General features: G+C 33.8%; 21 non-coding genes across 21 annotated transcripts; all 21 read left to right on the forward strand.

Annotated features, from left to right (window-relative positions):
* Positions 1 to 818: 818 nt before the first annotated feature.
* Positions 819 to 891, forward strand: TRNAK-UUU (transfer RNA lysine (anticodon UUU)). The gene has a single exon. It is a non-coding gene; the product is annotated as a tRNA-Lys (tRNA).
* Positions 892 to 2,774: 1,883 nt separating this feature from the next.
* On the forward strand, positions 2,775 to 2,847 carry TRNAK-UUU (transfer RNA lysine (anticodon UUU)). The gene has a single exon. It is a non-coding gene; the product is annotated as a tRNA-Lys (tRNA).
* A 579-nt stretch (positions 2,848 to 3,426) lies between these two features.
* On the forward strand, positions 3,427 to 3,499 carry TRNAK-UUU (transfer RNA lysine (anticodon UUU)). Its single transcript has one exon. It is a non-coding gene; the product is annotated as a tRNA-Lys (tRNA).
* A 1,231-nt stretch (positions 3,500 to 4,730) lies between these two features.
* Positions 4,731 to 4,803, forward strand: TRNAK-UUU (transfer RNA lysine (anticodon UUU)). The gene has a single exon. It is a non-coding gene; the product is annotated as a tRNA-Lys (tRNA).
* A 2,535-nt stretch (positions 4,804 to 7,338) lies between these two features.
* On the forward strand, positions 7,339 to 7,411 carry TRNAK-UUU (transfer RNA lysine (anticodon UUU)). Its single transcript has one exon. It is a non-coding gene; the product is annotated as a tRNA-Lys (tRNA).
* Positions 7,412 to 7,990: 579 nt separating this feature from the next.
* TRNAK-UUU (transfer RNA lysine (anticodon UUU)) lies at positions 7,991 to 8,063 on the forward strand. Its single transcript has one exon. It is a non-coding gene; the product is annotated as a tRNA-Lys (tRNA).
* Positions 8,064 to 9,294: 1,231 nt separating this feature from the next.
* On the forward strand, positions 9,295 to 9,367 carry TRNAK-UUU (transfer RNA lysine (anticodon UUU)). The gene has a single exon. It is a non-coding gene; the product is annotated as a tRNA-Lys (tRNA).
* Positions 9,368 to 9,946: 579 nt separating this feature from the next.
* On the forward strand, positions 9,947 to 10,019 carry TRNAK-UUU (transfer RNA lysine (anticodon UUU)). The gene has a single exon. It is a non-coding gene; the product is annotated as a tRNA-Lys (tRNA).
* Positions 10,020 to 10,598: 579 nt separating this feature from the next.
* On the forward strand, positions 10,599 to 10,671 carry TRNAK-UUU (transfer RNA lysine (anticodon UUU)). The gene has a single exon. It is a non-coding gene; the product is annotated as a tRNA-Lys (tRNA).
* Positions 10,672 to 11,250: 579 nt separating this feature from the next.
* TRNAK-UUU (transfer RNA lysine (anticodon UUU)) lies at positions 11,251 to 11,323 on the forward strand. The gene has a single exon. It is a non-coding gene; the product is annotated as a tRNA-Lys (tRNA).
* Positions 11,324 to 12,554: 1,231 nt separating this feature from the next.
* TRNAK-UUU (transfer RNA lysine (anticodon UUU)) lies at positions 12,555 to 12,627 on the forward strand. Its single transcript has one exon. It is a non-coding gene; the product is annotated as a tRNA-Lys (tRNA).
* Positions 12,628 to 13,206: 579 nt separating this feature from the next.
* Positions 13,207 to 13,279, forward strand: TRNAK-UUU (transfer RNA lysine (anticodon UUU)). The gene has a single exon. It is a non-coding gene; the product is annotated as a tRNA-Lys (tRNA).
* A 1,231-nt stretch (positions 13,280 to 14,510) lies between these two features.
* TRNAK-UUU (transfer RNA lysine (anticodon UUU)) lies at positions 14,511 to 14,583 on the forward strand. Its single transcript has one exon. It is a non-coding gene; the product is annotated as a tRNA-Lys (tRNA).
* A 579-nt stretch (positions 14,584 to 15,162) lies between these two features.
* Positions 15,163 to 15,235, forward strand: TRNAK-UUU (transfer RNA lysine (anticodon UUU)). The gene has a single exon. It is a non-coding gene; the product is annotated as a tRNA-Lys (tRNA).
* A 579-nt stretch (positions 15,236 to 15,814) lies between these two features.
* On the forward strand, positions 15,815 to 15,887 carry TRNAK-UUU (transfer RNA lysine (anticodon UUU)). Its single transcript has one exon. It is a non-coding gene; the product is annotated as a tRNA-Lys (tRNA).
* A 579-nt stretch (positions 15,888 to 16,466) lies between these two features.
* TRNAK-UUU (transfer RNA lysine (anticodon UUU)) lies at positions 16,467 to 16,539 on the forward strand. Its single transcript has one exon. It is a non-coding gene; the product is annotated as a tRNA-Lys (tRNA).
* A 1,231-nt stretch (positions 16,540 to 17,770) lies between these two features.
* Positions 17,771 to 17,843, forward strand: TRNAK-UUU (transfer RNA lysine (anticodon UUU)). The gene has a single exon. It is a non-coding gene; the product is annotated as a tRNA-Lys (tRNA).
* Positions 17,844 to 18,422: 579 nt separating this feature from the next.
* Positions 18,423 to 18,495, forward strand: TRNAK-UUU (transfer RNA lysine (anticodon UUU)). The gene has a single exon. It is a non-coding gene; the product is annotated as a tRNA-Lys (tRNA).
* A 579-nt stretch (positions 18,496 to 19,074) lies between these two features.
* On the forward strand, positions 19,075 to 19,147 carry TRNAK-UUU (transfer RNA lysine (anticodon UUU)). Its single transcript has one exon. It is a non-coding gene; the product is annotated as a tRNA-Lys (tRNA).
* A 579-nt stretch (positions 19,148 to 19,726) lies between these two features.
* TRNAK-UUU (transfer RNA lysine (anticodon UUU)) lies at positions 19,727 to 19,799 on the forward strand. Its single transcript has one exon. It is a non-coding gene; the product is annotated as a tRNA-Lys (tRNA).
* Positions 19,800 to 21,030: 1,231 nt separating this feature from the next.
* On the forward strand, positions 21,031 to 21,103 carry TRNAK-UUU (transfer RNA lysine (anticodon UUU)). Its single transcript has one exon. It is a non-coding gene; the product is annotated as a tRNA-Lys (tRNA).
* Positions 21,104 to 21,409: the final 306 nt, after the last annotated feature.

Consider the following 21,409-nt stretch of genomic DNA (forward strand, 5'->3'; position numbering starts at 1 on the left):
CAGAGGAAACTAAAATATATTTCATCAAGATACCCTACAAGCCAAGTCTTTCAGTTCATGATTGCAGTAACACATATATTTTTCCACATTTTTTGTAATTGCACAGCAAATTGTCATGTTTTATATATTTCGAGCAGTTTCCAATATGGCAACTTCAGTGCTCAGAGCCTGGATAGCTCTGTCGGTAGAGCATCAGACTTTTAATCTGAGGGTCCAGGGTTCAAGTCCCTGTTCTTGCGAGTGTCTTTTAAACAATGGTGTTTTTGTTTGTGAAATGGACAATTTTGCAGAGTTTAAAATCATCCATTCCTGCAGGCAGCAATCTTTTAATTGTTGATGCTGATTATGTTCATTATTCAATGGGAAGGTGTATAGATTGGAGAGATTCTTTAGAATATTAAGAATGGACTTTATCACTCTTCAATAGGCACACATTATTGGCATCTAGTAATATAATCATCACAAAGTAGTATCGCTACATGTCAGTTCTAAAGACTTTATTTCATCAGGAACTCAAATCCATCCTTCTTTGATAGGCACACAGTGATTAAATTAGACAAGTAATAAATCAAACCTCTTTGACAAAAATAATTGAATGTGATTATTGAAGTAAGGTGATACTTAACGAATCTAAGGATTTACATCTTAAACACAGATTAAACTAAAATATATTTCATCAAGAGACCCTACAAGCCAAGTCTTTCAGTTCATGACTGCAGTAACACATATATTTTTCCACATTTTTTGTAATTGCACAGCAAATTGTCATGTTTTATATATTTTGAGCAGTTTCCAATATGGCAACTTCAGTCCTCAGAGCCTGGATAGCTCAGTCGGTAGAGCATCAGACTTTTAAACTGAGGGTCCAGGGTTCAAGTCCCTGTTCAGGCGAGTGTCTTTTAAACAATGGTGTTTTTGTTTGTGAAATGGACAATTTTGCAGAGTTTAAAATTATCCATTCCTGCAGGCAGCCATCTTTTAATTGTTGATGCTGATTATGTTCATTATTCAATGGGAAGGTGAATAGATTGGAAAGATTCTGTAGAATATTAAGAATGGACTTTATCACTCTTCAATAGGCACACATTATTGGCATCTAGTAATATAATCATCACAAAGTAGTATCGCTACATGTCAGTTCTAAAGACTTTATTTCATCAGGAACTCAAATCCATCCTTCTTTGATAGGCACACAGTGATTAAATTAGACAAATAATAAATCAAACCTCTTTGACAAAAATAATTGAATGGGATTATTGAAGTAAGGTGATACTTAACGAATCTAAGGATTTACATCTTAAACACAGAGGAAACTAAAATATATTTCATCAAGATACCCTACAAGCCAAGTCTTTCAGTTCATGATTGCAGTAACACATATATTTTTCCACATTTTTTGTAATTGCACAGCAAATTGTCATGTTTTATATATTTCGAGCAGTTTCCAATATGGCAACTTCAGTGCTCAGAGCCTGGATAGCTCTGTCGGTAGAGCATCAGACTTTTAATCTGAGGGTCCAGGGTTCAAGTCCCTGTTCTTGCGAGTGTCTTTTAAACAATGGTGTTTTTGTTTGTGAAATGGACAATTTTGCAGAGTTTAAAATCATCCATTCCTGCAGGCAGCAATCTTTTAATTGTTGATGCTGATTATGTTCATTATTCAATGGGAAGGTGTATAGATTGGAGAGATTCTTTAGAATATTAAGAATGGACTTTATCACTCTTCAATAGGCACACATTATTGGCATCTAGTAATATAATCATCACAAAGTAGTATCGCTACATGTCAGTTCTAAAGACTTTATTTCATCAGGAACTCAAATCCATCCTTCTTTGATAGGCACACAGTGATTAAATTAGACAAGTAATAAATCAAACCTCTTTGACAAAAATAATTGAATGTGATTATTGAAGTAAGGTGATACTTAACGAATCTAAGGATTTACATATTAAACACAGAAGAAACTAAAATATATTTCATCAAGATACCCTACAAGCCAAGTCTTTCAGTTCCTGATTGCAGTAACACATATATTTTTCCAAATTTTTTGTAATTGCACAGCAAATTGTCATGTTTTATATATTTCGAGCAGTTTCCAATATGACAACGTCAGTGCTCAAAGCCTAGATAGCTCAGTCGGTAGAGCATCAGACTTTTAATCTGAGTGTCCAGCGTTCAAGTCCCTGTTCAGGTGAGTGTCTTTTAAACAATGGTGTTTTTGTTTGTGAAATGGACAATTTTGCAGAGTTTAAAATTATCCATTCCTGCAGGCAGCCATCTTTTAATTGTTGATGCTGATTATGTTCATTATTCAATGGGAAGGTGTATAGATTGGAAAGATTCTGTAGAATATTAAGAATGGAATTTATCACTCTTCAATAGGCACACATTATTGGCATCTAGTAATATAATCATCACAAAGTAGTGTCGCTACATGTCAGTTCTAAAGACTTTATTTCATCAGGAACTCAAATCCATCCTTCTTTGATAGGCACACAGTGATTAAATTAGACAAGTAATAAATCAAACCTCTTTGACAAAAATAATTGAATGTAATTATTGAAGTGAGGTGATACTTAAAGCATCTAAGGATTTACATCTTAAACACAGAGGAAACTAAAATATATTTCATCAAGATACCCTACAAGCCAAGTCTTTCAGTTCATGACTGCAGTAACACATATATTTTTCCACATTTTTTGTAATTGCACAGCAAATTGTCATGTTTTATATATTTCGAGCAGTTTCCAATATGGCAACTTCAGTGCTCAGAGCCTGGATAGCTCAGTCGGTAGAGCATCAGACTTTTAATCTGAGGGTCCAGGGTTCAAGTCCCTGTTCAGGCGAGTGTCTATTAAACAATGTTGTTTTTGTTTGTGAAATGGACAATTTTGCAAAGTTTAAAATTATCCATTCCTGCAGGCAGCCATCTTTTAATTGTTGATGCTGATTATGTTCATTATTCAATGGGAAGGTGAATAGATTGGAAAGATTCTGTAGAATATTAAGAATGGACTTTATCACTCTTCAATAGGCACACATTATTGGCATCTAGTAATATAATCATCACAAAGTAGTATCGCTACATGTCAGTTCTAAAGACTTTATTTCATCAGGAACTCAAATCCATCCTTCTTTGATAGGCACACAGTGATTAAATTAGACAAGTAATAAATCAAACCTCTTTGACAAAAATAATTGAATGTGATTATTGAAGTAAGGTGATACTTAACGAATCAAAGGATTTACATCTTAAACACAGATTAAACTAAAATATATTTCATCAAGAGACCCTACAAGCCAAGTCTTTCAGTTCATGATAGCTGTAACACATATATTTTTCCTCATTTTTTGTAATTGCACTGCAAATTGTCATGTTTTATATATTTCGAGCAGTTTCCAATATGGCAACTTCAGTGCTCAGAGCCTGGATAGCTCAGTCGGTAGAGCATCAGACTTTTAATCTGAGGGTCCAGGATTCAAGTCCCTGTTCAGGCGAGTGTCTTTTAAACAATGGTGTTTTTGTTTGTGAAATGGACAATTTTGCAGAGTTTAAAATCATCCATTCCTGCAGACAGAAATCTTTTAATTGTTGATGCTGATTATGTTCATTATTCAATGGGAAGGTGAATAGATTGGAGAGATTCTTTAGAATATTAAGAATGGACTTTATTACTCTTCAATAGGCACACATTATTGGCATCTAGTAATATAATCATCACAAAGTAGTATCGCTACATGTCAGTTCTAAAGACTTTATTTCATCAGGAACTCAAATCCATCCTTCTTTGATAGGCACACAGTGATTAAATTAGACAAATAATAAATCAAACCTCTTTGACAAAAATAATTGAATGTGATTATTGAAGTAAGGTGATACTTAACGAATCTAAGGATTTACATCTTAAACACAGAGGAAACTAAAATATATTTCATCAAGATACCCTACAAGCCAAGTCTTTCAGTTCATGATTGCAGTAACACATATATTTTTCCACATTTTTCGTAATTGCACAGCAAATTGTCATGTTTTATATATTTCGAGCAGTTTCCAATATGGCAACTTCAGTGCTCAGATCCTGGATAGCTCAGTTGGTAGAGAATCAGACTTTTAATCTGAGGGTCCAGGGTTCAAGTCCCTGTTCAGGCGAGTGTCTTTTAAACAATGGTGTTTTTGTTTGTGAAATGGACAATTTTGCAGAGTTTAAAATCATCCATTCCTGCAGGCAGCCATCTTTTAATTGTTGATGCTGATTATGTTCATTATTCAATGGGAAGGTGTATAGATTGGAAAGATTCTGTAGAATATTAAGAATGGACTTTATCACTCTTCAATAGGAACACATTATTGGCATCTAGTAATATAATCATCACAAAGTAGTATCGCTACATGTCAGTTCTAAAGACTTTATTTCATCAGGAACTCAAATCCATCCTTCTTTGATAGGCACACAGTGATTAAATTAGACAAGTAATAAATCAAACCTCTTTGACAAAAATAATTGAATGTGATTATTGAAGTAAGGTGATACTTAACGAATCTAAGGATTTACATCTTAAACACAGATTAAACTAAAATATATTTCATCAAGAGACCCTACAAGCCAAGTCTTTCAGTTCATGACTGCAGTAACACATATATTTTTCCACATTTTTTGTAATTGCACAGCAAATTGTCATGTTTTATATATTTTGAGCAGTTTCCAATATGGCAACTTCAGTCCTCGGAGCCTGGATAGCTCAGTCGGTAGAGCATCAGACTTTTAAACTGAGGGTCCAGGGTTCAAGTCCCTGTTCAGGCGAGTGTCTTTTAAACAATGGTGTTTTTGTTTGTGAAATGGACAATTTTGCAGAGTTTAAAATTATCCATTCCTGCAGGCAGCCATCTTTTAATTGTTGATGCTGATTATGTTCATTATTCAATGGGAAGGTGAATAGATTGGAAAGATTCTGTAGAATATTAAGAATGGACTTTATCACTCTTCAATAGGCACACATTATTGGCATCTAGTAATATAATCATCACAAAGTAGTATCGCTACATGTCAGTTCTAAAGACTTTATTTCATCAGGAACTCAAATCCATCCTTCTTTGATAGGCACACAGTGATTAAATTAGACAAATAATAAATCAAACCTCTTTGACAAAAATAATTGAATGGGATTATTGAAGTAAGGTGATACTTAACGAATCTAAGGATTTACATCTTAAACACAGAGGAAACTAAAATATATTTCATCAAGATACCCTACAAGCCAAGTCTTTCAGTTCATGATTGCAGTAACACATATATTTTTCCACATTTTTTGTAATTGCACAGCAAATTGTCATGTTTTATATATTTCGAGCAGTTTCCAATATGGCAACTTCAGTGCTCAGAGCCTGGATAGCTCTGTCGGTAGAGCATCAGACTTTTAATCTGAGGGTCCAGGGTTCAAGTCCCTGTTCTTGCGAGTGTCTTTTAAACAATGGTGTTTTTGTTTGTGAAATGGACAATTTTGCAGAGTTTAAAATCATCCATTCCTGCAGGCAGCAATCTTTTAATTGTTGATGCTGATTATGTTCATTATTCAATGGGAAGGTGTATAGATTGGAGAGATTCTTTAGAATATTAAGAATGGACTTTATCACTCTTCAATAGGCACACATTATTGGCATCTAGTAATATAATCATCACAAAGTAGTATCGCTACATGTCAGTTCTAAAGACTTTATTTCATCAGGAACTCAAATCCATCCTTCTTTGATAGGCACACAGTGATTAAATTAGACAAGTAATAAATCAAACCTCTTTGACAAAAATAATTGAATGTGATTATTGAAGTAAGGTGATACTTAACGAATCTAAGGATTTACATATTAAACACAGAAGAAACTAAAATATATTTCATCAAGATACCCTACAAGCCAAGTCTTTCAGTTCCTGATTGCAGTAACACATATATTTTTCCACATTTTTTGTAATTGCACAGCAAATTGTCATGTTTTATATATTTCGAGCAGTTTCCAATATGACAACTTCAGTGCTCAAAGCCTAGATAGCTCAGTCGGTAGAGCATCAGACTTTTAATCTGAGGGTTAAGCGTTCAAGTCCCTATTCAGGTGAGTGTCTTTTAAACAATGGTGTTTTTGTTTGTGAAATGGACAATTTTGCAGAGTTTAAAATTATCCATTCCTGCAGGCAGCCATCTTTTAATTGTTGATGCTGATTATGTTCATTATTCAATGGGAAGGTGTATAGATTGGAAAGATTCTGTAGAATATTAAGAATGGAATTTATCACTCTTCAATAGGCACACATTATTGGCATCTAGTAATATAATCATCACAAAGTAGTGTCGCTACATGTCAGTTCTAAAGACTTTATTTCATCAGGAACTCAAATCCATCCTTCTTTGATAGGCACACAGTGATTAAATTAGACAAGTAATAAATCAAACCTCTTTGACAAAAATAATTGAATGTGATTATTGAAGTGAGGTGATACTTAAAGCATCTAAGGATTTACATCTTAAACACAGAGGAAACTAAAATATATTTCATCAAGATACCCTACAAGCCAAGTCTTTCAGTTCATGACTGCAGTAACACATATATTTTTCCACATTTTTTGTAATTGCACAGCAAATTGTCATGTTTTATATATTTCGAGCAGTTTCCAATATGGCAACTTCAGTGCTCAGAGCCTAGATAGCTCTGTCGGTAGAGAATCAGACTTTTAATCTGAGGGTCCACGGTTCAAGTCCCTGTTCAGGCGAGTGTCTTTTAAACAATGGTGTTTTTGTTTGTGAAATGGACAATTTTGCAGAGTTTAAAATTATCCATTCCTGCAGGCAGCCATCTTTTAATTGTTGATGCTGATTATGTTCATTATTCAATGGGAAGGTGTATAGATTGGAGAGATTCTTTAGAATATTAAGAATGGACTTTATCACTCTTCAATAGGCACACATTATTGGCATCTAGTAATATAATCATCACAAAGTAGTATCGCTACATGTCAGTTCTAAAGACTTTATTTCATCAGGAACTCAAATCCATTTTTCTTTGATAGGCACACAGTGATTAAATTAGACAAGTAATAAATCAAACCTCTTTGACAAAAATAATTGAATGTGATTATTGAAGTAAGGTGATACTTAACGAATCTAAGGATTTACATCTTAAACACAGATTAAACTAAAATATATTTCATCAAGAGACCCTACAAGCCAAGTCTTTCAGTTCATGATAGCTGTAACACATATATTTTTCCTCATTTTTTGTAATTGCACAGCAAATTGTCATGTTTTATATATTTCGAGCAGTTTCCAATATGGCAACTTCAGTGCTCAGAGCTTGGATAGCTCAGTCGGTAGAGCATCAGACTTTTAATCTGAGTGTCCAGGGTTCAAGTCCCTGTTCAGGCGAGTGTCTATTAAACAATGTTGTCTTTGTTTGTGAAATGGACAATTTTGCAAAGTTTAAAATTATCCATTCCTGCAGGCAGCCATCTTTTAATTGTTGATGCTGATTAAGTTCATTATTCAATGGGAAGGTGAATAGATTGGAAAGATTCTGTAGAATATTAAGAATGGACTTTATCACTCTTCAATAGGCACACATTATTGGCATCTAGTAATATAATCATCACAAAGTAGTATCGCTACATGTCAGTTCTAAAGACTTTATTTCATCAGGAACTCAAATCCATCCTTCTTTGATAGGCACACAGTGATTAAATTAGACAAGTAATAAATCAAACCTCTTTGACAAAAATAATTGAATGTGATTATTGAAGTAAGGTGATACTTAACGAATCTAAGGATTTACATCTTAAACACAGATTAAACTAAAATATATTTCATCAAGAGACCCTACAAGCCAAGTCTTTCAGTTCATGACTGCAGTAACACATATATTTTTCCACATTTTTTGTAATTGCACAGCAAATTGTCATGTTTTATATATTTTGAGCAGTTTCCAATATGGCAACTTCAGTGCTCAGAGCCTGGATAGCTCAGTCGGTAGAGCATCAGACTTTTAAACTGAGGGTCCAGGGTTCAAGTCCCTGTTCAGGCGAGTGTCTTTTAAACAATGGTGTTTTTGTTTGTGAAATGGACAATTTTGCAGAGTTTAAAATTATCCATTCCTGCAGGCATCCATCTTTTAATTGTTGATGCTGATTATGTTCATTATTCAATGGGAAGGTGAATAGATTGGAAAGATTCTGTAGAATATTAAGAATGGACTTTATCACTCTTCAATAGGCACACATTATTGGCATCTAGTAATATAATCATCACAAAGTAGTATCGCTACATGTCAGTTCTAAAGACTTTATTTCATCAGGAACTCAAATCCATCCTTCTTTGATAGGCACACAGTGATTAAATTAGACAAATAATAAATCAAACCTCTTTGACAAAAATAATTGAATGGGATTATTGAAGTGAGGTGATACTTAACGAATCTAAGGATTTACATCTTAAACACAGAGGAAACTAAAATATATTTCATCAAGATACCCTACAAGCCAAGTCTTTCAGTTCATGATTGCAGTAACACATATATTTTTCCACATTTTTTGTAATTGCACAGCAAATTGTCATGTTTTATATATTTCGAGCAGTTTCCAATATGGCAACTTCAGTGCTCAGAGCCTAGATAGCTCTGTCGGTAGAGCATCAGACTTTTAATCTGAGGGTCCAGGGTTCAAGTCCCTGTTCTTGCGAGTGTCTTTTAAACAATGGTGTTTTTGTTTGTGAAATGGACAATTTTGCAGAGTTTAAAATCATCCATTCCTGCAGGCAGCAATATTTTAATTGTTGATGCTGATTATGTTCATTATTCAATGGGAAGGTGTATAGATTGGAGAGATTCTTTAGAATATTAAGAATGGACTTTATCACTCTTCAATAGGCACACATTATTGGCATCTAGTAATATAATCATCACAAAGTAGTATCGCTACATGTCAGTTCTAAAGACTTTATTTCATCAGGAACTCAAATCCATCCTTCTTTGATAGGCACACAGTGATTAAATTAGACAAGTAATAAATCAAACTTCTTTGACAAAAATAATTGAATGTGATTATTGAAGTAAGGTGATACTTAACGAATCTAAGGATTTACATATTAAACACAGAAGAAACTAAAATATATTTCATCAAGATACCCTACAAGCCAAGTCTTTCAGTTCCTGATTGCAGTAACACATATATTTTTCCACATTTTTTGTAATTGCACAGCAAATTGTCATGTTTTATATATTTCGAGCAGTTTCCAATATGACAACTTCAGTGCTCAGAGCCTAGATAGCTCAGTCGGTAGAGCATCAGACTTTTAATCTGAGGGTCCAGCGTTCAAGTCCCTGTTCAGGCGAGAGTCTTTTAAACAATGGTGTTTTTGTTTGTGAAATGGACAATTTTGCAGAGTTTAAAATTATCCATTCCTGCAGGCAGCCATCTTTTAATTGTTGATGCTGATTATGTTCATTATTCAATGGGAAGGTGTATAGATTGGAAAGATTCTGTAGAATATTAAGAATGGAATTTATCACTCTTCAATAGGCACACATTATTGGCATCTAGTAATATAATCATCACAAAGTAGTGTCGCTACATGTCAGTTCTAAAGACTTTATTTCATCAGGAACTCAAATCCATCCTTCTTTGATAGGCACACAGTGATTAAATTAGACAAGTAATAAATCAAACCTCTTTGACAAAAATAATTGAATGTGATTATTGAAGTGAGGTGATACTTAAAGCATCTAAGGATTTACATCTTAAACACAGAGGAAACTAAAATATATTTCATCAAGATACCCTACAAGCCAAGTCTTTCAGTTCATGATTGCAGTAACACATATATTTTTCCACATTTTTTGTAATTGCACAGCAAATTGTCATGTTTTATATATTTCGAGCAATTTCCAATATGGCAACTTCAGTGCTCAGAGCTTGGATAGCTCAGTCGGTAGAGCATCAGACTTTTAATCTGAGGGTCCAGGGTTCAAGTCCCTGTTCTTGCGAGTGTCTTTTAAACAATGGTGTTTTTGTTTGTGAAATGGACAATTTTGCAGAGTATAAAATCATCCATTCCTGCAGGCAGCCATCTTTTAATTGTTGATGCTGATTATGTTCATTATTCAATGGGAAGGTGTATAGATTGGAGAGATTCTTTAGAATATTAAGAATGGACTTTATCACTCTTCAATAGGCACACATTATTGGCATCTAGTAATATAATCATCACAAAGTAGTATCGCTACATGTCAGTTCTAAAGACTTTATTTCATCAGGAACTCAAATCCATTTTTCTTTGATAGGCACACAGTGATTAAATTAGACAAGTAATAAATCAAACCTCTTTGACAAAAATAATTGAATGTGATTATTGAAGTAAGGTGATACTTAACGAATCTAAGGATTTACATCTTAAACACAGATTAAACTAAAATATATTTCATCAAGAGACCCTACAAGCCAAGTCTTTCAGTTCATGATAGCTGTAACACATATATTTTTCCTCATTTTTTGTAATTGCACAGCAAATTGTCATGTTTTATATATTTCGAGCAGTTTCCAATATGGCAACTTCAGTGCTCAGAGCTTGGATAGCTCAGTCGGTAAAGCATCAGACTTTTAATCTGAGGGTCCAGGGTTCAAGTCCCTGTTCAGGCGAGTGTCTATTAAACAATGTTGTCTTTGTTTGTGAAATGGACAATTTTGCAAAGTTTAAAATTATCCATTCCTGCAGGCAGCCATCTTTTAATTGTTGATGCTGATTAAGTTCATTATTCAATGGGAAGGTGAACAGATTGGAAAGATTCTGTAGAATATTAAGAATGGACTTTATCACTCTTCAATAGGCAGACATTATTGGCATCTAGTAATATAATCATCACAAAGTAGTATCGCTACATGTCAGTTCTAAAGACTTTATTTCATCAGGAACTCAAATCCATCCTTCTTTGATAGGCACACAGTGATTAAATTAGACAAGTAATAAATCAAACCTCTTTGACAAAAATAATTGAATGTGATTATTGAAGTAAGGTGATACTTAACGAATCTAAGGATTTACATCTTAAACACAGATTAAACTAAAATATATTTCATCAAGAGACCCTACAAGCCAAGTCTTTCAGTTCATGACTGCAGTAACACATATATTTTTCCACATTTTTTGTAATTGCACAGCAAATTGTCATGTTTTATATATTTTGAGCAGTTTCCAATATGGTAACTTCAGTGCTCAGAGCCTGGATAGCTCAGTCGGTAGAGCATCAGACTTTTAAACTGAGGGTCCAGGGTTCAAGTCCCTGTTCAGGCGAGTGTCTTTTAAACAATGGTGTTTTTGTTTGTGAAAAGGACAATTTTGCAGAGTTTAAAATTATCCATTCCTGCAGGCAGCCATCTTTTAATTGTTGATGCTGATTATGTTCATTATTCAATGGGAAGGTGAATAGATTGGAAAGATTCTGTAGAATATTAAGAATGGACTTTATCACTCTTCAATAGGCACACATTATTGGCATCTAGTAATATAATCATCACAAAGTAGTATCGCTACATGTCAGTTCTAAAGACTTTATTTCATCAGGAACTCAAATCCATCCTTCTTTGATAGGCACACAGTGATTAAATTAGACAAATAATAAATCAAACCTCTTTGACAAAAATAATTGAATGGGATTATTGAAGTAAGGTGATACTTAATGAATCTAAGGATTTACATCTTAAACACAGAGGAAACTAAAATATATTTCATCAAGATACCCTACAAGCCAAGTCTTTCAGTTCATGATTGCAGTAACACATATATTTTTCCACATTTTTTGTAATTGCACAGCAAATTGTCATGTTTTATATATTTCGAGCAGTTTCCAATATGGCAACTTCAGTGCTCAGAGCCTAGATATCTCTGTCGGTAGAGCATCAGACTTTTAATCTGAGGGTCCAGGGTTCAAGTCCCTGTTCTTGCGAGTGTCTTTTAAACAATGGTGTTTTTGTTTGTGAAATGGACAATTTTGCAGAGTTTAAAATCATCCATTCCTGCAGGCAGCAATATTTTAATTGTTGATGCTGATTATGTTCATTATTCAATGGGAAGGTGTATAGATTGGAGAGATTCTTTAGAATATTAAGAATGGACTTTATCACTCTTCAATAGGCACACATTATTGGCATCTAGTAATATAATCATCACAAAGTAGTATCGCTACATGTCAGTTCTAAAGACTTTATTTCATCAGGAACTCAAATCCATCCTTCTTTGATAGGCACACAGTGATTAAATTAGACAAATAATAAATCAAACCTCTTTGACAAAAATAATTGAATGTGATTATTGAAGTAAGGTGATACTTAACGAATCTAAGGATTTACATCTTAAACACAGATTAAACTAAAATATATTTCATCAAGAGACCCTACAAGCCAAGTCTTTCAGTTCATGATAGCAGTAACACATATATTTTTCCTCATTTTTTGTAACTGTACAGCAAATTGTCATGTTTTATATATTTCGAGCAGTTTCCAATATGGCAACTTCAGTGCTCAGAGCCTGGATAGCTCAGTCGGTAGAGCATCAGACTTTTAATCTGAGGGTCCAGGGTTCAAGTCCCTGTTCAGGCGAGTGTCTTTTAAACAATGGTGTTTTTGTTTGTGAAATGGACAATTTTGCAGAGTTTAAAATTATCCATTCCTGCAGGCAGCCATCTTTTAATTGTTGATGCTGATTATGTTCATTATTCAATGGGAAGGTGGATAGATTGGAGAGATTCTTTAGAATATTAAGAATGGACTTTATCACTCTTCAATAGGCACACATTATTGGCATCTAGTAATATAATCATCACAAAGTAGTATCGCTACATGTCAGTTCTAAAGACTTTATTTCATCAGGAACTCAAATCCATCCTTCTTTGATAGGCACACAGTGATTAAATTAGACAAGTAATAAATCAAACCTCTTTGACAAAAATAATTGAATGTGATTATTGAAGTAAGGTGATACTTAACGAATCTAAGGATTTACATCTTAAACACAGATTAAACTAAAATATATTTCATCAAGAGACCCTACAAGCCAAGTCTTTCAGTTCATGACTGCAGTAACACATATATTTTTCCACATTTTTTGTAATTGCACAGCAAATTGTCATGTTTTATATATTTTGAGCAGTTTCCAATATGGCAACTTCAGTGCTCAGAGCCTGGATAGCTCAGTCGGTAGAGCATCAGACTTTTAAACTGAGGGTCCAGGGTTCAAGTCCCTGTTCAGGCGAGTGTCTTTTAAACAATGGTGTTTTTGTTTGTGAAATGGACAATTTTGCAGAGTTTAAAATTATCCATTCCTGCAGGCATCCATCTTTTAATTGTTGATGCTGATTATGTTCATTATTCAATGGGAAGGTGAATAGATTGGAAAGATTCTGTAGAATATTAAGAATGGACTTTATCACTCTTCAATAGGCACACATTATTGGCATCTAGTAATATAATCATCACAAAGTAGTATCGCTACATGTCAGTTCTAAAGACTTTATTTCATCAGGAACTCAAATCCATCCTTCTTTGATAGGCACACAGTGATTAAATTAGACAAATAATAAATCAAACCTCTTTGACAAAAATAATTGAATGGGATTATTGAAGTGAGGTGATACTTAACGAATCTAAGGATTTACATCTTAAACACAGAGGAAACTAAAATATATTTCATCAAGATACCCTACAAGCCAAGTCTTTCAGTTCATGATTGCAGTAACACATATATTTTTCCACATTTTTTGTAATTGCACAGCAAATTGTCATGTTTTATATATTTCGAGCAGTTTCCAATATGGCAACTTCAGTGCTCAGAGCCTAGATAGCTCTGTCGGTAGAGTATCAGACTTTTAATCTGAGGGTCCAGGGTTCAAGTCCCTGTTCTTGCGAGTGTCTTTTAAACAATGGTGTTTTTTTTTGTGAAATGGACAATTTTGCAGAGTTTAAAATCATCCATTCCTGCAGGCAGCAATATTTTAATTGTTGATGCTGATTATGTTCATTATTCAATGGGAAGGTGTATAGATTGGAGAGATTCTTTAGAATATTAAGAATGGACTTTATCACTCTTCAATAGGCACACATTATTGGCATCTAGTAATATAATCATCACAAAGTAGTATCGCTACATGTCAGTTCTAAAGACTTTATTTCATCAGGAACTCAAATCCATCCTTCTTTGATAGGCACACAGTGATTAAATTAGACAAGTAATAAATCAAACTTCTTTGACAAAAATAATTGAATGTGATTATTGAAGTAAGGTGATACTTAACGAATCTAAGGATTTACATATTAAACACAGAAGAAACTAAAATATATTTCATCAAGATACCCTACAAGCCAAGTCTTTCAGTTCCTGATTGCAGTAACACATATATTTTTCCACATTTTTTGTAATTGCACAGCAAATTGTCATGTTTTATATATTTCGAGCAGTTTCCAATACGACAACTTCAGTGCTCAGAGCCTAGATAGCTCAGTCGGTAGAGCATCAGACTTTTAATCTGAGGGTCCAGCGTTCAAGTCCCTGTTCAGGCGAGAGTCTTTTAAACAATGGTGTTTTTGTTTGTGAAATGGACAATTTTGCAGAGTTTAAAATTATCCATTCCTGCAGGCAGCCATCTTTTAATTGTTGATGCTGATTATGTTCATTATTCAATGGGAAGGTGTATAGATTGGAAAGATTCTGTAGAATATTAAGAATGGAATTTATCACTCTTCAATAGGCACACATTATTGGCATCTAGTAATATAATCATCACAAAGTAGTGTCGCTACATGTCAGTTCTAAAGACTTTATTTCATCAGGAACTCAAATCCATCCTTCTTTGATAGGCACACAGTGATTAAATTAGACAAGTAATAAATCAAACCTCTTTGACAAAAATAATTGAATGTGATTATTGAAGTGAGGTGATACTTAAAGCATCTAAGGATTTACATCTTAAACACAGAGGAAACTAAAATATATTTCATCAAGATACCCTACAAGCCAAGTCTTTCAGTTCATGATTGCAGTAACACATATATTTTTCCACATTTTTTGTAATTGCACAGCAAATTGTCATGTTTTATATATTTCGAGCAGTTTCCAATATGGCAACTTCAGGGCTCAGAGCTTGGATAGCTCAGTCGGTAGAGCATCAGACTTTTAATCTGAGGGTCCAGGGTTCAAGTCCCTGTTCTTGCGAGTGTCTTTTAAACAATGGTGTTTTTGTTTGTGAAATGGACAATTTTGCAGAGTATAAAATCATCCATTCCTGCAGGCAGCCATCTTTTAATTGTTGATGCTGATTATGTTCATTATTCAATGGGAAGGTGTATAGATTGGAGAGATTCTTTAGAATATTAAGAATGGACTTTATCACTCTTCAATAGGCACACATTATTGGCATCTAGTAATATAATCATCACAAAGTAGTATCGCTACATGTCAGTTCTAAAGACTTTATTTCATCAGGAACTCAAATCCATTTTTCTTTGATAGGCACACAGTGATTAAATTAGACAAGTAATAAATCAAACCTCTTTGACAAAAATAATTGAATGTGATTATTGAAGTAAGGTGATACTTAACGAATCTAAGGATTTACATCTTAAACACAGATTAAACTAAAATATATTTCATCAAGAGACCCTACAAGCCAAGTCTTTCAGTTCATGATAGCTGTAACACATATATTTTTCCTCATTTTTTGTAATTGCACAGCAAATTGTCATGTTTTATATATTTCGAGCAGTTTCCAATATGGCAACTTCAGTGCTCAGAGCTTGGATAGCTCAGTCGGTAAAGCATCAGACTTTTAATCTGAGGGTCCAGGGTTCAAGTCCCTGTTCAGGCGAGTGTCTATTAAACAATGTTGTCTTTGTTTGTGAAATGGACAATTTTGCAAAGTTTAAAATTATCCATTCCTGCAGGCAGCCATCTTTTAATTGTTGATGCTGATTAAGTTCATTATTCAATGGGAAGGTGAACAGATTGGAAAGATTCTGTAGAATATTAAGAATGGACTTTATCACTCTTCAATAGGCACACATTATTGGCATCTAGTAATATAATCATCACAAAGTAGTATCGCTACATGTCAGTTCTAAAGACTTTATTTCATCAGGAACTCAAATCCATCCTTCTTTGATAGGCACACAGTGATTAAATTAGACAAGTAATAAATCAAACCTCTTTGACAAAAATAATTGAATGTGATTATTGAAGTAAGGTGATACTTAACGAATCTAAGGATTTACATCTTAAACACAGATTAAACTAAAATATATTTCATCAAGAGACCCTACAAGCCAAGTCTTTCAGTTCATGACTGCAGTAACACATATATTTTTCCACATTTTTTGTAATTGCACAGCAAATTGTCATGTTTTATATATTTTGAGCAGTTTCCAATATGGTAACTTCAGTGCTCAGAGCCTGGATAGCTCAGTCGGTAGAGCATCAGACTTTTAAACTGAGGGTCCAGGGTTCAAGTCCCTGTTCAGGCGAGTGTCTTTTAAACAATGGTGTTTTTGTTTGTGAAATGGACAATTTTGCAGAGTTTAAAATTATCCATTCCTGCAGGCAGCCATCTTTTAATTGTTGATGCTGATTATGTTCATTATTCAATGGGAAGGTGAATAGATTGGAAAGATTCTGTAGAATATTAAGAATGGACTTTATCACTCTTCAATAGGCACACATTATTGGCATCTAGTAATATAATCATCACAAAGTAGTATCGCTACATGTCAGTTCTAAAGACTTTATTTCATCAGGAACTCAAATCCATCCTTCTTTGATAGGCACACAGTGATTAAATTAGACAAATAATAAATCAAACCTCTTTGACAAAAATAATTGAATGGGATTATTGAAGTAAGGTGATACTTAACGAATCTAAGGATTTACATCTTAAACACAGAGGAAACTAAAATATATTTCATCAAGATACCCTACAAGCCAAGTCTTTCAGTTCATGATTGCAGTAACACATATATTTTTCCACATTTTTTGTAATTGCACAGCAAATTGTCATGTTTTATATATTTCGAGCAGTTTCCAATATGGCAACTTCAGTGCTCAGAGCCTAGATAGCTCTGTCGGTAGAGCATCAGACTTTTAATCTGAGGGTCCAGGGTTCAAGTCCCTGTTCTTGCGAGTGTCTTTTAAACAATGGTGTTTTTGTTTGTGAAATGGACAATTTTGCAGAGTTTAAAATCATCCATTCCTGCAGGCAGCAATATTTTAATTGTTGATGCTGATTATGTTCATTATTCAATGGGAAGGTGTATAGATTGGAGAGATTCTTTAGAATATTAAGAATGGACTTTATCACTCTTCAATAGGCACACATTATTGGCATCTAGTAATATAATCATCACAAAGTAGTATCGCTACATGTCAGTTCTAAAGACTTTATTTCATCAGGAACTCAAATCCATCCTTCTTTGATAGGCACACAGTGATTAAATTAGACAAGTAATAAATCAAACCTCTTTGACAAAAATAATTGAATGTGATTATTGAAGTAAGGTGATACTTAACGAATCTAAGGATTTACATATTAAACACAGAAGAAACTAAAATATATTTCATCAAGATACCCTACAAGCCAAGTCTTTCAGTTCATGATAGCTGTAACACATATATTTTTCCTCATTTTTTGTAATTGCACAGCAAATTGTCATGTTTTATATATTTCGAGCAGTTTCCAATATGGCAACTTCAGTGCTCAGAGCTTGGATAGCTCAGTCGGTAGAGCATCAGACTTTTAATCTGAGGGTCCAGGGTTCAAGTCCCTGTTCAGGCGAGTGTCTATTAAACAATGGTGTCTTTGTTTGTGAAATGGACAATTTTGCAAAGTTTAAAATTATCCATTCCTGCAGGCAGCCATCTTTTAATTGTTGATGCTGATTAAGTTCATTATTCAATGGGAAGGTGAATAGATTGGAAAGATTCTGTAGAATATTAAGAATGGACTTTATCACTCTTCAATAGGCACACATTATTGGCATCTAGTAATATAATCATCACAAAGTAGTATCGCTACATGTCAGTTCTAAAGACTTTATTTCATCAGGAACTCAAATCCATCCTTCTTTGATAGGCACACAGTGATTAAATTAGACAAGTAATAAATCAAACCTCTTTGACAAAAATAATTGAATGTGATTATTGAAGTAAGGTGATACTTAACGAATCTAAGGATTTACATCTTAAACACAGATTAAACTAAAATATATTTCATCAAGAGACCCTACAAGCCAAGTCTTTCAGTTCATGACTGCAGTAACACATATATTTTTCCACATTTTTTGTAATTGCACAGCAAATTGTCATGTTTTATATATTTCGAGCAGTTTCCAATATGGCAACTTCAGGGCTCAGAGCTTGGATAGCTCAGTCGGTAGAGCATCAGACTTTTAATCTGAGGGTCCAGGGTTCAAGTCCCTGTTCTTGCGAGTGTCTTTTAAACAATGGTGTTTTTGTTTGTGAAATGGACAATTTTGCAGAGTATAAAATCATCCATTCCTGCAGGCAGCCATCTTTTAATTGTTGATGCTGATTATGTTCATTATTCAATGGGAAGGTGTATAGATTGGAGAGATTCTTTAGAATATTAAGAATGGACTTTATCACTCTTCAATAGGCACACATTATTGGCATCTAGTAATATAATCATCACAAAGTAGTATCGCTACATGTCAGTTCTAAAGACTTTATTTCATCAGGAACTCAAATCCATTTTTCTTTGATAGGCACACAGTGATTAAATTAGACAAGTAATAAATCAAACCTCTTTGACAAAAATAATTGAATGTGATTATTGAAGTAAGGTGATACTTAACGAATCTAAGGATTTACATCTTAAACACAGATTAAACTAAAATATATTTCATCAAGAGACCCTACAAGCCAAGTCTTTCAGTTCATGATAGCTGTAACACATATATTTTTCCTCATTTTTTGTAATTGCACAGCAAATTGTCATGTTTTATATATTTCGAGCAGTTTCCAATATGGCAACTTCAGTGCTCAGAGCTTGGATAGCTCAGTCGGTAAAGCATCAGACTTTTAATCTGAGGGTCCAGGGTTCAAGTCCCTGTTCAGGCGAGTGTCTATTAAACAATGTTGTCTTTGTTTGTGAAATGGACAATTTTGCAAAGTTTAAAATTATCCATTCCTGCAGGCAGCCATCTTTTAATTGTTGATGCTGATTAAGTTCATTATTCAATGGGAAGGTGAACAGATTGGAAAGATTCTGTAGAATATTAAGAATGGACTTTATCACTCTTCAATAGGCACACATTATTGGCATCTAGTAATATAATCATCACAAAGTAGTATCGCTACATGTCAGTTCTAAAGACTTTATTTCATTAGGAACTCAAATCCATCCTTCTTTGATAGGCACACAGTGATTAAATTAGACAAGTAATAAATCAAACCTCTTTGACAAAAATAATTGAATGTGATTATTGAAGTAAGGTGATACTTAACGAATCTAAGGATTTACATCTTAAACACAGATTAAACTAAAATATATTTCATCAAGAGACCCTACAAGCCAAGTCTTTCAGTTCATGACTGCAGTAACACATATATTTTTCCACATTTTTTGTAATTGCACAGCAAATTGTCATGTTTTATATATTTTGAGCAGTTTCCAATATGGTAACTTCAGTGCTCAGAGCCTGGATAGCTCAGTCGGTAGAGCATCAGACTTTTAAACTGAGGGTCCAGGGTTCAAGTCCCTGTTCAGGCGAGTGTCTTTTAAACAATGGTGTTTTTGTTTGTGAAATGGACAATTTTGCAGAGTTTAAAATTATCCATTCCTGCAGGCAGCCATCTTTTAATTGTTGATGCTGATTATGTTCATTATTCAATGGGAAGGTGAATAGATTGGAAAGATTCTGTAGAATATTAAGAATGGACTTTATCACTCTTCAATAGGCACACATTATTGGCATCTAGTAATATAATCATCACAAAGTAGTATCGCTACATGTCAGTTCTAAAGACTTTATTTCATCAGGAACTCAAATCCATCCTTCTTTGATAGGCACACAGTGATTAAATTAGACAAATAATAAATCAAACCTCTTTGACAAAAATAATTGAATGGGATTATTGAAGTAAGGTGATACTTAACGAATCTAAGGATTTACATCTTAAACACAGAGGAAACTAAAATATATTTCATCAAGATACCCTACAAGCCAAGTCTTTCAGTTCATGATTGCAGTAACACATATATTTTTCCACATTTTTTGTAATTGCACAGCAAATTGTCATGTTTTATATATTTCGAGCAGTTTCCAATATGGCAACTTCAGTGCTCAGAGCCTAGATAGCTCTGTCGGTAGAGCATCAGACTTTTAATCTGAGGGTCCAGGGTTCAAGTCCCTGTTCTTGCGAGTGTCTTTTAAACAATGGTGTTTTTGTTTGTGAAATGGACAATTTTGCAGAGTTTAAAATCATCCATTCCTGCAGGCAGCAATATTTTAATTGTTGATGCTGATTATGTTCATTATTCAATGGGAAGGTGTATAGATTGGAGAGATTCTTTAGAATATTAAGAATGGACTTTATCACTCTTCAATAGGCACACATTATTGGCATCTAGTAATATAATCATCACAAAGTAGTATCGCTACATGTCAGTTCTAAAGACTTTATTTCATCAGGAACTCAAATCCATCCTTCTTTGATAGGCACACAGTGATTAAATTAGACAAGTAATAAATCAAACCTCTTTGACAAAAATAATTGAATGTGATTATTGAAGTAAGGTGATACTTAACGAATCTAAGGATTTACATATTAAACACAGAAGAAACTAAAATATATTTCATCAAGATACCCAACAAGCCAAGTCTTTCAGTTCATGATAGCTGTAACACATATATTTTTCCTCATTTTTTGTAATTGCACAGCAAATTGTCATGTTTTATATATTTCGAGCAGTTTCCAATATGGCAACTTCAGTGCTCAGAGCTTGGATAGCTCAGTCGGTAGAGCATCAGACTTTTAATCTGAGGGTCCAGGGTTCAAGTCCCTGTTCAGGCGAGTGTCTATTAAACAATGGTGTCTTTGTTTGTGAAATGGACAATTTTGCAAAGTTTAAAATTATCCATTCCTGCATGCAGCCATCTTTTAATTGTTGATGCTGATTAAGTTCATTATTCAATGGGAAGGTGAATAGATTGGAAAGATTCTGTAGAATATTAAGAATGGACTTTATCACTCTTCAATAGGCACACATTATTGGCATCTAGTAATATAATCATCACAAAGTAGTATCGCTACATGTCAGTTCTAAAGACTTTATTTCATCAGGAACTCAAATCCATCCTTCTTTGATAGGCACACAGT

Source organism: Pseudophryne corroboree, chromosome 1, assembly GCF_028390025.1.
Source record: "Pseudophryne corroboree isolate aPseCor3 chromosome 1, aPseCor3.hap2, whole genome shotgun sequence".
NCBI classification, from domain to species: domain Eukaryota; kingdom Metazoa; phylum Chordata; class Amphibia; order Anura; family Myobatrachidae; genus Pseudophryne; species Pseudophryne corroboree.